At 45.9% G+C, this 12109-nt stretch overlaps 1 long non-coding RNA gene across 3 annotated transcripts in view; it reads right to left on the bottom strand.

The window, feature by feature from the left end:
- Positions 1-10100, bottom strand: part of LOC139234978 (uncharacterized) — a 114562-nt gene extending 104462 nt beyond the window's left edge. The window contains exon 1 of one of the 3 annotated variants that reach the window (XR_011588380.1): positions 10031-10100. This is a non-coding gene — a long non-coding RNA (uncharacterized lncRNA). Of the gene's footprint in view, positions 1-1233; positions 1371-10010 lie in introns of those variants that run through there. The other 2 variants (XR_011588378.1, XR_011588379.1) reach the window with 2 other exon arrangements.
- Between the last annotated feature and the right edge of the window lie 2009 nt (positions 10101-12109).

Raw genomic sequence — 12109 nt, 5'->3', positions numbered from 1 at the left:
TATTTAATATGAATCCTTTATTAAATCCTTTCACTGAAACTCGCTGTTGCCAGCTCAAAGCAACAGTTTTGAAATTCGAGACCGAGGCACAACATAAACAGCATGACCAAGGGTGAAGAATGGCCGAGTAGGAACATAAACTAAATTGTGCAACTGGGGACAGAAACGAACCAGGCAGGAAATGAAAGCACGATCAGGCTTGTGACGAGGACAGTCATTGACGTTATTCTTCAGAGAGACTGAGTCATGTCGCTAGCCAGTGGAGACTTTGGCCCAGAGATTCCGGCGCGCCCCGTTTGGGGGCGGTTACACTGGCGAGGCGCCAGACTTTGCGGTAGACGCAGAAGTCTCGCCACTCGCGAGAAATTCGGGTTACCGCCCCCAAAAGGAAGTGGAGCGCTAAATCAAGCGCTCTCCCTTTCCGGGGCGGTAGCAGGGTGCAGGGCTCAGGAGCGGGGCGCACGGCTCAGCAGCGCTACGCACTGGGCCGCGTAGGAGGGGGCTCTTCCCTGAATTAAAGGGAAGGGCCCAAGCAGAGTGCCGGGTTGAGTGATCGCGGCACGGACCATGCATCCAAAGCCGCAGCGGTGAGGGGAACAAAAATAGACTTTTTTTGCGGCTCGTGCGGCCACCTCCCCCTTTAACTTTCGCCCCGCTAGGTACATGTCCCCTGAAGCCGTCGCTGTCATCGCCCGGCGTAGCTTCAGGGGGTGACACCCAATTTAGGGTCTGGGGCGCTAACGGGGCACTGTGCCCAACAGTGACATCACAATCTCCAGGCGCAGGAGATCGGGGGTACAACACCGGAGCACCACCGCTAAACTCCCACCGAATTTAGCGGGCATCGTTAGCGGCGCCACACCCGGTCGCAAAGTCGTTTGGGCCCTGTTAGCGCCTCCCGGGGATGCTAACGGGAGGTGCAAATTACCCCAATTTCTCCCCCCTTTGTACTTTCTGTGGAACTAGCAGCCTCTGTAGGTGGCTCTCTTTGCTTGCAGCTGGTATTGAAGGTTGCAAAAAAGATAGTAATGAGGAGGAAGGGCATATGGTGAAAACAGGCTGGGTATGTTATTTTTTATGAAGATTAAGGTCAGACTCAGTCATGCCCCTCAATAGAAAAGACATAAATGAGGTAAAAAGCAAACGGCAAAATGTCGGAAGTGTAAAATAAAAGCAAAGAAACGATGGAAACTGACAGCAGGTGCTTTAGGGAAGGAAATCTGCCACCTTTACCTGGTCTGGCCAATATGTGACTCCAGTTCCACACCAACGATGGCTAACTCTTCAATGCATTCTGAAGTGGCCAAGCGAGCCACTCAGTTGTATCAAACCGTTATCAATGGTTCAAGAGAAAGGCCCACCAATACCTTTTCGGGGCAACTAGGGATGGGCTATAAATGCCAGCTTTGCCAGGGACACCCACATCCTAAGAATGAATGAAAAAGACAAGTCAGTATTTCAGTAGAGAAAAGTTAACTTTTCAGATAAAAACCCTTCAAAGAATCATTAATCTGCTTCTTTATTCAGATGCTGACTGACCTGCCGTGTATTTCCAGAATTTGTTGCTTGTATTATTAAACAACAACTTGTATTTATATAGCACCTTTAATATTGTGACACATCCCAAGGCGCTTCACAGGAGTATTGCAAGACAAAAAATTTAACAACGGGCCGCATTAGTAGAAATTAGCACAGGTGACCAAAAGGTCAAAGAGGTAGGTTTTAAAGAGCGCCTTGAAAGATAAAAGAGAGTTAGTGAGGTGAAGAGGTTTAGGAGGGAGTTCCAGAACTTGGAGCCTAGGCAACAGAAGGCATGGCCACCAATGGTTGAACTATTATAATCAGGGATGCTTAAGAGGGCAGAATTAGAAGAGCGCAGACATCTCAGGGGTTTGTGGGGCTAGAGGTGATTACAGAGATAGGGAGGGGTGAGGCCACGGAGGGATTTGAAAATAAGGATGAGAATTTTGAAATCGAGGCGTTGCTTAATCGGAAGCCAATGTAGGTCAGTGAGCACAGTGAAGATAGGTGAGCCGAGTTTTGGATCACCTCTAGTTTATGGGAGGCCATTGGAATAGTCAAGTCTAGAGGTAACAAAGGAAAGGATGAGGGCTTCAGCAGCAGATGAGCTGAGACAAGAGTGGAGACAGGCGTTGTTATGGAGGTGGAGGTGGAAATAGGCGGTCTTAGTTATGCTGCGGATAAGTGGTCGAATGCTCATTTAAGGGTCAAATATGACACCGAGATTGCGAACAGTGTGGTTCAGGCTCAGACAGAAGTTGGGGAAAGGGATGGAGTTGGTGGCTAGGCCAATAGGTTTGGTGACTTGCTTTATACCATTAAAGAAAGCTCAAATTGAATTAGGCAGATAACTTGATGAGCTGGTAGCAAGAGGCTTTAGATCAGGTTAATTAACTTAAACTGCACACCAACATACCTAACAACATAAGAATTAGGAGTGGAAATAGGCCAAACGGCCTCTCGAGCCTTTCCCCATTTAATAAGATCATGGCTGATCTTCAACTTCAACTCAATTTCCCACCTGATCCTGATATCCCTTGATTTCCTTGGAGTCCAAAACTCTATCGATCTCAGACTTGAATATACTCAACGACTGAGAATCCACAGCTCTCTGAGGTAGAAAATGCCAAAGATGACTAAATTGCAAAAAAAGGAGAAATATGCCAAGGAAATGGGCAACCTAGAACTCTTACAAACACTTCCTTTCTTATATAACTGTGTTCTAAAAATACTGTTTTTTCTCTTTACCTTGATCATGTATGTACTGCAGCTGATGTGGTCCCAGGCTTCAACTCATGCTTGTCTGAGTTTCCACTACCCCTCTAGTTAAATCCAGATTCCTTCAGCAAATTCTTGAAAAAACGAAAATTTTTTACAAGCACATTAACCAGTGCAATAAAAGATGGCCTCTGTGGAATGCCACCTCCATGTGTTGGCCCATCTTGATTCCACACAACGACAAAAAATACTGTTAACAGAGAATGTCCAGTTGCATCAAATGTTAAGTAAATAAAGCTTCGGCTCAGTGGGTTAACTAGGCGGTCAAAATTTGTACAAGACCCTGGTCAGGCCTCAGTTAGAATACTGTGTCTGGGTTTGGCCTCCTCACATGGTGGATGGCATTGAGGTTTTGGAAAGTGTTATGTCTGTAATGCACTATTGACTGACTCCACGAGGCGATGTGTTGTACTCAAACTGTAGTGACCTTGGTCCTTTATTCGTAACTCCAGAGTGAGGCCCAAGCATGGTGGGCAGCCTTTTATACTGGGCCCTGCACACCTATGCAGGTGATCCTCAGGTCTCCACAGGGGCAGAAAACCCTGGTCTCCACCAGTTGCACCCTCTAGTGGTGCCAGCATAGTATATACACAGTGTAAACCTTATTGCTAGTACATCAGGTAACAAGTTTCCATCTTATGCAACTATACAGTGACGACACAGAGAGTATATCTATAGTCTGCATATATTACAGAAAGGATGCAGAGGAGGGCTGAAAGATTCATTCCCAGTTTAAAGCATCTTAGTTATCAAGATAGGCTAAAAGAGCTAGGACTCTATACTTTAGAGAAGTGTAGACTTAAGGGTGATTTGATTGAGGTTTATAAGATGATGAAGGAACTAAATTGTGTTTGAGTAGACTGTTTTTTCCAACTAAATAGGTTAGTGGGTCTAATATATGCACGTGTGAATATGCTCACAGGTTTGTAGAGCTGTTGAGTTGCGAGTGGCTTAGCCAGTCACGTGATGTTCACAAGACTCAATAAAACCCCAGCCAGTTGGCTTCGGGGGATCCACGATGAAGCAGGTGGTTGTGAACCTGGTGGATGAACTGGTAATGTGTAGTGTGATTGTTAAACCTTTGCTAATAAACCAACTAGTTCTTAAGAATTCGTAGTAACACGTTGCTATTAAGTAAAGAACTCATGAAGCAAATACATTACAGTGAGGACCAGGCATCACAATATTAAGCTGTACAAGGCCAGATCTCGGTTAGATGTTAGGAGGTGGTTCTTTCCCAGAGAACACTGGACCTCTGAAACAGACGACTGGCTTGTGCGGTGAACACTGATTCGCTGAATTCCTTCAAGTGAGAGCTGGACCTATTTCTGGGTTTCACATTAATATTTCTGAAGAATGGAATGTTTTGCAATTGAGCCCATTGAGAAATAGTCCAAAAACAGAATCAAAAACAGTTGGCCCTGACCCAGCCTACTCAATCTGCTACAGGAGCCAGGCATCCAGTCACAGGTAAAGATAAAGCTGTGAATGTGTGTGGGAAATCAGTTGGATGGAAGAATGTGTGTGAGGCACGTAGGTGGGAGGATGTGTGTGAAATGTCTGAATAAAATCCTTCAAATGGGATTTTTAGTTTAGTGAAGAATTTCAGATTGTGTGAGGAGGGCGCCTGTATAGTTTAGATGCTGTGAATTCAGAGAATATTTATTGCTATTAAACTGAGCAAAGAGGGCATTCAGCCTTCTGAGATTTATAGTTTGGGGGTGTGGGAGGGCAGAACCTTATAGAACAATGTATTTAAAGAAACTGAAAATACATAAGCTTGTCACGGGATGTAGATGGAGCATGCAGAGTGGCTGCTCTTCCATTATTCTTCCATTATTAAAGCCTCCTTGATAAAATGTAACATCCCCACCGACACCTGGGAATCCCTGGCCAAAGACCACCCTAAGTGGAAGATGAGCATCTGGGAGGGCGCTGAGCACCTCGAGTCTCGTCGCCGAGAGCATGCAGAAAAAAAGCGCAGGCAGCAGAAAGAGCGTGCGGCAAACCAGAGTCCCCGCCCACCCTTTCCTTCAACCACTGTATGTCCAACCTGTGACACAGTCTGTAAACATAGAAACATAGAAATTAGGTGCAGGAGTAGGCCATTCGGCCCTTCGAGCCTGCACCACCATTCAATATGATCATGGCTGATCATTCAACTTCAGTACCCCTTTCCTGCTTTCTCTTCATACCCCTTGATCCCTTTAGCTGTAAGGGCCATATAGATCTAACTCCCTTTTGAATATATCCAATGACCTGGCCTCAACAACTCTCTGCGGTAGAGAATTCCACAGGTTAACAACTCTCTGAGTGAAGAAGTTTCTCCTCATCTCGGTCCTAAATGGCTTACCCTTTATCCTTAGACTGTGACCCCTGGTTCTGGACTTCCCCAGCATTGGAAACATTCTTCCTACCTCTAACCTGTCCAATCCCGTCAGAATTTTATATGTTTCTATGAGATCCCCTCTCATTCTTCTAAACTCCAGTGAATACAAGCCCAGTCGATTCAGTCTCTCCTCATTTGTCAGTCCTGCCATCCCGTGAATCAGTCTGGTGAACCTTCGCTGCATTCCCTCAATAGCAAGAATGATCTTCCTCAGATTAGGAGACCAAAACTGAACACAATATTCCAGGTGTGGCCTCACCAAGGCCCTGTACAACTGCAGTAAGACCTCCCTGCTCCTATACTCAAATCCTATCACTATGAAGGCCAACATGCCATTTGCCTACTTCACTGCCTGCTGTACCTGCATGCCAACTTTCAATGACTGATGTACCATGACACCCAGATCTCGTTGCACCTCCCCGTTTCCTAATCTGTCACCATTCAGATAATATTCTGCCTTCCTGTTTTGTCACCAAAGTGGATAACCTCACATTTATCCACATTATACTGCATCTGCCATGCATTTGCCCACTCACCTAACCTGTCCAAGCCGAACCTGTAATTCCTGTATTGGACTGTTCAGTGACCCAAGAACTCATTTTTAGAGTGGAAGCAAGTCTTCCTCAATTTTGAGGGACTGCCCATTCAAATTCACGCCACTACTGGCCTGGAGAGAGAGGGGACACCATCTCATCAGCCTGGGCTGGATTCAAATCTAAGCCACAGAGGTGAACGATCAGTATGTGCCACAGGACACACATTATTACAAACACGTCCTGCCTTTATATAGAAACAAAAGTCCTGGGAAAAAAAAGACTTGCATTTATATTGCATCTTTCAAACATCTCAGAGCACAAGATGTGATTGCAGTAGAGAGGGTAGAGAGGAGATTTACGAGGATGTTGCCAAGACTGGAAAATTTTAGCTATGAGGAAAGATTGGATAGGCTGGGTTTGTTTTCTTTGGAACAGAGGAGGCTGAGAGGAAACCTTATTGAGATGTATAAAATTATGCGGCGCCTAGATAGAGTGGATAGGATGGACCTATTTCCCTTAGTAGAGGGATCAACAACCAGGGGGTATATATTTAAAATAATTCATAAGAGGTTTAGAGGGGAATTTTGTTCACCCAGAGGGTGGTGGGAGTCTGGAACTCACTGCCTAAAAGGGTGGTAGAGGTAAAAACCCTCAACACATTTGAAAAGTACTTGGATGTGTACTTGAAGTACTGTAACCTACAGGGCTACGAACCAAGAGCTGGAACGTGGGATTAGGCTGGCGTGGATATGATGGGCCAAAATGGCCTCCTTGTGTGCTGTAAATTTCTATGATTCTATGACTTCACGTACAATTCATTATTTTGAACTGCACTGACTATTGATATGTAAAGTAGCCATTTTACATGTGGCAATGAGATGATTCACCAGTTAATCTGTTTTTTGCTTGTGTCACTTGAGAATGTTTCTGGTGTTGTTAATTGAGGGTGAAATGCTGTCCAGAATAACTTGCTGCTCTTCTTGAAATAGTGCCATGGGATCGTCGAACATCCCGCTGAACCAATGGAATGGGAAGGCAGCGTCTATGGTTCAGTGTCTCATCTGAAGGACAGCAGCCTTGGAATGTTAGGTCCTCAAGTCTTGGAATGGACTTCAACCCCAAACCTTCTTATCAAGAGGCAAGCGTGCTTCCAACTGAGCCTAGGTAACTGTCACCTTCAAATGTCACGCTATTATTTCCGAAAACAATATTTATGCATCCTTCCAATTACAAATTGGTCCTTTATCAACTGTGAGACCTCTTAATTGGAGTCCCACTCGAGGGACTGGAACACATTATGAAGACTGACACTTCAGTACAGTCCTGAGGGAAAGCTGCAATGTCTGAGGTGCCGTCTTTCAGGTGAAACGTTAAACCGAGGTCACATCTGCACTTTCAGGTGGACGTGAAAGATCCCACGCCACTATTTGAAGAAGGGCAGGGGAATTCTTCCAGTGTCTTGGCCAATATTTATCCCTCAACAACACCTAAAATAGGTGATCAGGTCATCATCACATTACTGTTTGTGATGTCTTGCTGCATGGACATTGGTTGCTCCGGTTCCTACGTTACAACAGTGACTGCACTTTAAAACTACTTCATTCGCTGTAAAACATTTTCGGATGCCCTGACATCATAAAATACACCATATTCATGCAAGTTCCTTCTTTCACAACAACACAAGCATTTTTCGTGTTATTATAACTATTGTTTGACTGAGAATTGTAACGCAAGTAGTTTATATTTTAGAATGTTCAAGGTGATAGTCATCAGACTGTGAAAGTAATAAAGCGCGGCATACTGAAAATTTTATAACCGTTTTATTATCTGTGTACAAGAACTCTAAGCTTTGGAAACACATCTGCACAGTAAATGAAACGTTATCACTTTCTGGTCTTTGGCTCTTGGCTCAGAATGACTATCACTGCAATGCAAATGCTGCAGAATTCCAGCTTCTGAAATTAATGAGGTTTGCAACATGAATTTAAGACAGGCACTGACATGGTAATGCTGTGGGGAGGGGGCTAGTTATCTTTTCCATATTCGAAAATCATGAAATCTGCGGTCACAATTATTGCTATTCTAAAGTTGTTAACTTACGAGTATTTCTCAGTTAGGCATATGTTAGTCACTGGCCTTTCCATTTAATTATTGGAAATGGTTGGCAGGATTCCCAGCACTTGTCATTTCTCTTGTCAGTGCAGGGAGCAGCGCGTGCTGCTGCAGGAGGGCGACAGCTGATTGCAGTGCGGTCAGGTACAGCAGGAGCGGCAAGGTCAGGGCAAAGGAGCGGCAAGAGTTCGTGGAGGGATGTGATCGGGGCCCAGGAGAGACGAGAGTTCGGGGCCCAGAAGAGGTGAGGGCCCAGGGCCAGCAGGGCCAGCCCACACTGCGGTATATGTGCGCACTAGGTCCGTGCAGCAGAGCTGGTCTCCAGTCGTCTTGGTTAATCCTTGCCACTGGACCAAGACCTAGCTCTGTCAAGCCCGTGTGGTGGCTGGTGTGCAACGGCCACCACACGTTAAAAAAATCCACACACAGGCATCAGGCATCTTCCACCCTTCAACATGTAGTTCGGGACCTAGAATATCAGGTCCTTCATTGAAACACCTGTAAACTCATCCCTTTTTGGCGTGGAAGGCAGTCCCTCAAAACGAGGATGACTTGCTTCCACGCCAAAAAGGGATGAGTCATCCTCGTTTCGAGGGACTGCCTATGATGATGATGATGATTTGTTATGTTTCATGCTATGTGTTTTGCCATGTTGTTATACGATGCCGCCTGAGGAAAAGAGTGTTCGAAGACCAGGCCCTCAAATCTGCCACCAAGCTCATGGTCTAGAGAGCTGTAGTAATAGAAGTCCAGAACCAGGGGTCACAGTCTAAGGATAAGGGGCAAGCCATTTAGGACCGAGATGAGGAGAAACTTCTTCACCCAGAGAGTGGTGAACCTGTGGAATTCACTACCACAGAAAGTTGTTGAGGCCAATTCACTAAATATATTCAAAAAGGAGTTAGATGTAGTCCTTACTACTAAGGGGGATCAAGGGATATGGTGAGAAAGCAGGAATGGGGTACTGAAGTTGCATGATCAGCCATGAACTCATTGAATGGCGGTGCAGACTCGAAGGGCCGAATGGCCTACTCCTGCACCTATTTTCTATGTTTCTATGTAATACCCGCCCTCCTGTATGGCTCAGAGACATGGACCATATACAGGAGACACCTCAAGTCGCTGGAGAAATACCACCTACGACGTCTCCGCAAGATCCTGCAAATCCCATGGGAGGACAGATAGAAACATAGACATAGAAACATAGAAAATAGGTGCAGGAGTAGGCCATTTGGCCCTTCGAGCCTACACCGCCATTTAATGAGTTCATGGCTGAACATGCACCACATTAGCGTCCTCGACCAGGGCAACATCCCCAGCATTGAAGCACTGACCACACTTGATCAGCTCCGCTGGGCAGGCCACATCATTCGCATGCCAGACACGAGACTCCCAAAGCAAGCGCTCTACTCGGAACTCCTTCACAGCAAACGAGCCAAAGGCGGGCAGAGGAAACGTTACAAGGACACCCTCAAAGCCTCCCTGAGAAAGTGCAACATCCCCACTGACACCTGGGAGTCCCTGACCAAAGACCGCCCTAAGTGGAGGAAGAGCATCCGGGAGGGCGCTGAGCACCAAGTCTCATCATCGAGAGCATGCAGGAATCAAGCGCAGGCAGCGGAAAAAGCGTGTGGCAAACCCTTCCCTCAACGCCTATCTGTCCCACCCGTCACCGAGACTGTGGTTCTCATATTGGACTGTTCAGCCACCTAAGGACTCATTTTTAAGAGTTGAAGCAAGTCTTCCTCGATTCCAAGGGACTGCCTATGATGACGATACTATGCTATGTATGCTATGTACCCAGGACAAGACAAGGTCACCAGGCACGTTGTGCTTGTGCTGTCTCTTTGAAACTTTGGCTATGCCTTTAATAACTTTAATTATCTGGATCAGATGTTCTCTAAGACTATGGGCTGCATTGTCGGCTTTGATGTTTTTGGGGCGATAATAGCATGGGCACAGCACTAAGGGAGGCATTGTACACCTTTCTTGGGCGCTAGCATGGGAAACTCCTGAGCTAAAGAGCCGGGCTTTGAGCGCTCCAAGAGATGGCTGGGTAGGTGGGGGTGGTGGATAAACCTAAAAGAAATACCACAAAAACATTCCCAAAACATTGCCCACGCCACCACAACACAAAGCACAAAAAAATTAAAAGAAAAAACAATCACACTTACCTTAGGAGTTCATTACTCACCTCTTCGCCGACGGGATGGTTGGACCGCTCTGATTTCCCAGGCGGTCAGCGCGAGGCGCGCTTTGCGGCGTACGGGTCGGGCAAGACTCAAAATTCGCGCCGATTTCGCAACCAGAGGCTTTGCACACCTGGTGCAGCTCTTCCGGGCGGTGCTGCTCCGTACCACTGCAAAACCGGACCCGAGGATCACTGCAGGGCGCTGGAGGCTAACCATCCAACCAAAACACCTCACCGCCGCCAATGCCGCCTCTCAGGGTGAAAAACGGAGCAGAGAAGACCTGAAAATCCAGCTCGTATTATACATCTCTGCAGTGAATTACAAACCAAAGGCAATAAATGTACCTTCATAGCCCAATGATCTCAGGCCAGAGTTCATCCTTGTTGTCTTTTCCTGCTGGAGCCATAACATCTTTTCTGAAGTAGTAGCCAGCACTCCAAATGAGATCTTACCAAAGCCTTATATGACCTTTTTATCATGGATTTAGTTGCATACAGAATAGACCAGGCACAACAACCGAGAACTCTATTTGCTTTGATTGCAAACTCCTGATACTGCGCTCGAACCATCTTCCTTTCTCCAAGTTACCTTTAACCTTTCATCCACTCATTCTATATTCCATGCCTCTTTTCTCTGTCCCTACCTCCACTCATCTCATTGAAAGCCATTTGCTAATCTTGGGCTTGGTTCTTCCATTTGCAATCTATTGCCCTCTTTTCACATATTGATGAATTTAGTTACTGAGCCCTCCTCTGGAACGTTAGTGTATATCATAAACAGAAGGCATGTAGCACCGAACCCTGGGGAATCTCACTAATGACAAGACCCAATTGGAAAGCTGCACCATTGAAGATCACCCTTTGTTCATGGTCCTTTAACCAATTTGTTACGGATCTTGCGATTTCTGCCTTCACATCGAATTATTACATTCAATCCCTTATGAGGCAGTTTATCAAAAGCTTTTGGAAATTCAAACAGATGATGTTAACCGGGTCTCTTTGATTCACCATTCCAGTTGCCTCTTCAAAAAACCACATCAGGTTTCTGAAGCCGTGTTGGGTGTTCTCCATGTATACATTCTGGCGGTCACTTGTAACATTACGAACATTCAAAATTGACGAGGAGGGAAAGAAAACAGCTTCATCATTCCGGAGGATCACTACTTTCTGGGAAAAGAACAACTGCCCAACATCTACGGCTGGATTTCCGGGTGGTTTGTGACCAGCTTTTCGCCGGGTTTTGACCCTCCGCGGCAAAGCCCGGGCGGGATCCTCGGGTACGTGTTTGCGGAGGCGATGGGACGTACTGCCGGGGAGAGCTGCGCCGGACCTGTAACAACACGGATTGCGTTATCGTCCGAGTTTCGGCACTGACCTGATCGTACGCCGTGCCCAGGACAGTGACAGGTGCAGCCCTGCCAGCAGCAGTAAGTACGAAAACCTACAAAACAGGTAAGTTAAAGTTTTTGTTTTAAAATTTTTTTTTTGCAGCGGTTAGTTAGTTAAGGGCCTTGGTAATTAAAAAAAAAATGTTTTTGTTTTTTCCCCTCCCAAGGCATCTCTTGCAGCGTTCCCAGTCCCACACTAAATTTGGCGAAACTCGCGTTTTTGTGCCGTGAATGAGTGTGCAACGCCTCCCTTACCGCAGACACCAAGAGCTGAAAGTTTGGCCTGAAAACGGTAGCGCAGCGAAAATGGTAGTCTATTCCCACTGTTGCATGGTTTAAATGTAAGTCCCTTGATCCTTTCCATTCTGCTCAACTGGAATAATTTCTCAATAGGTACACGATCCAGTACTTCAATTATTTTATAGACCTCTATCAGGTCATCTCTAAATCTACGCTGCTGTAAAGTAAATAGGCCAAGATCCTTCAGCCTATCGGAGTAGCTGATGTTCTTTAAGCTAGCAATCATTCTTGTAGCTCTCCTGCAGACCTTTTCCAAGGCCACTATATCACCCGCCATGTGCTATGATTGCTACTGATCATTGTTATTAACTTTCCCGCTACAGAGTTTAGACTCACTGCTCTATAGCTTCCAGGATTTGACTTTATTCCTTTTTTAAATAAGGGCACCACATAC

This window comes from Pristiophorus japonicus, chromosome 2, assembly GCF_044704955.1.
Source record: "Pristiophorus japonicus isolate sPriJap1 chromosome 2, sPriJap1.hap1, whole genome shotgun sequence".
Classification (NCBI taxonomy): domain Eukaryota; kingdom Metazoa; phylum Chordata; class Chondrichthyes; family Pristiophoridae; genus Pristiophorus; species Pristiophorus japonicus.
This window is presented reverse-complemented; position numbering and strand designations above follow the sequence as displayed.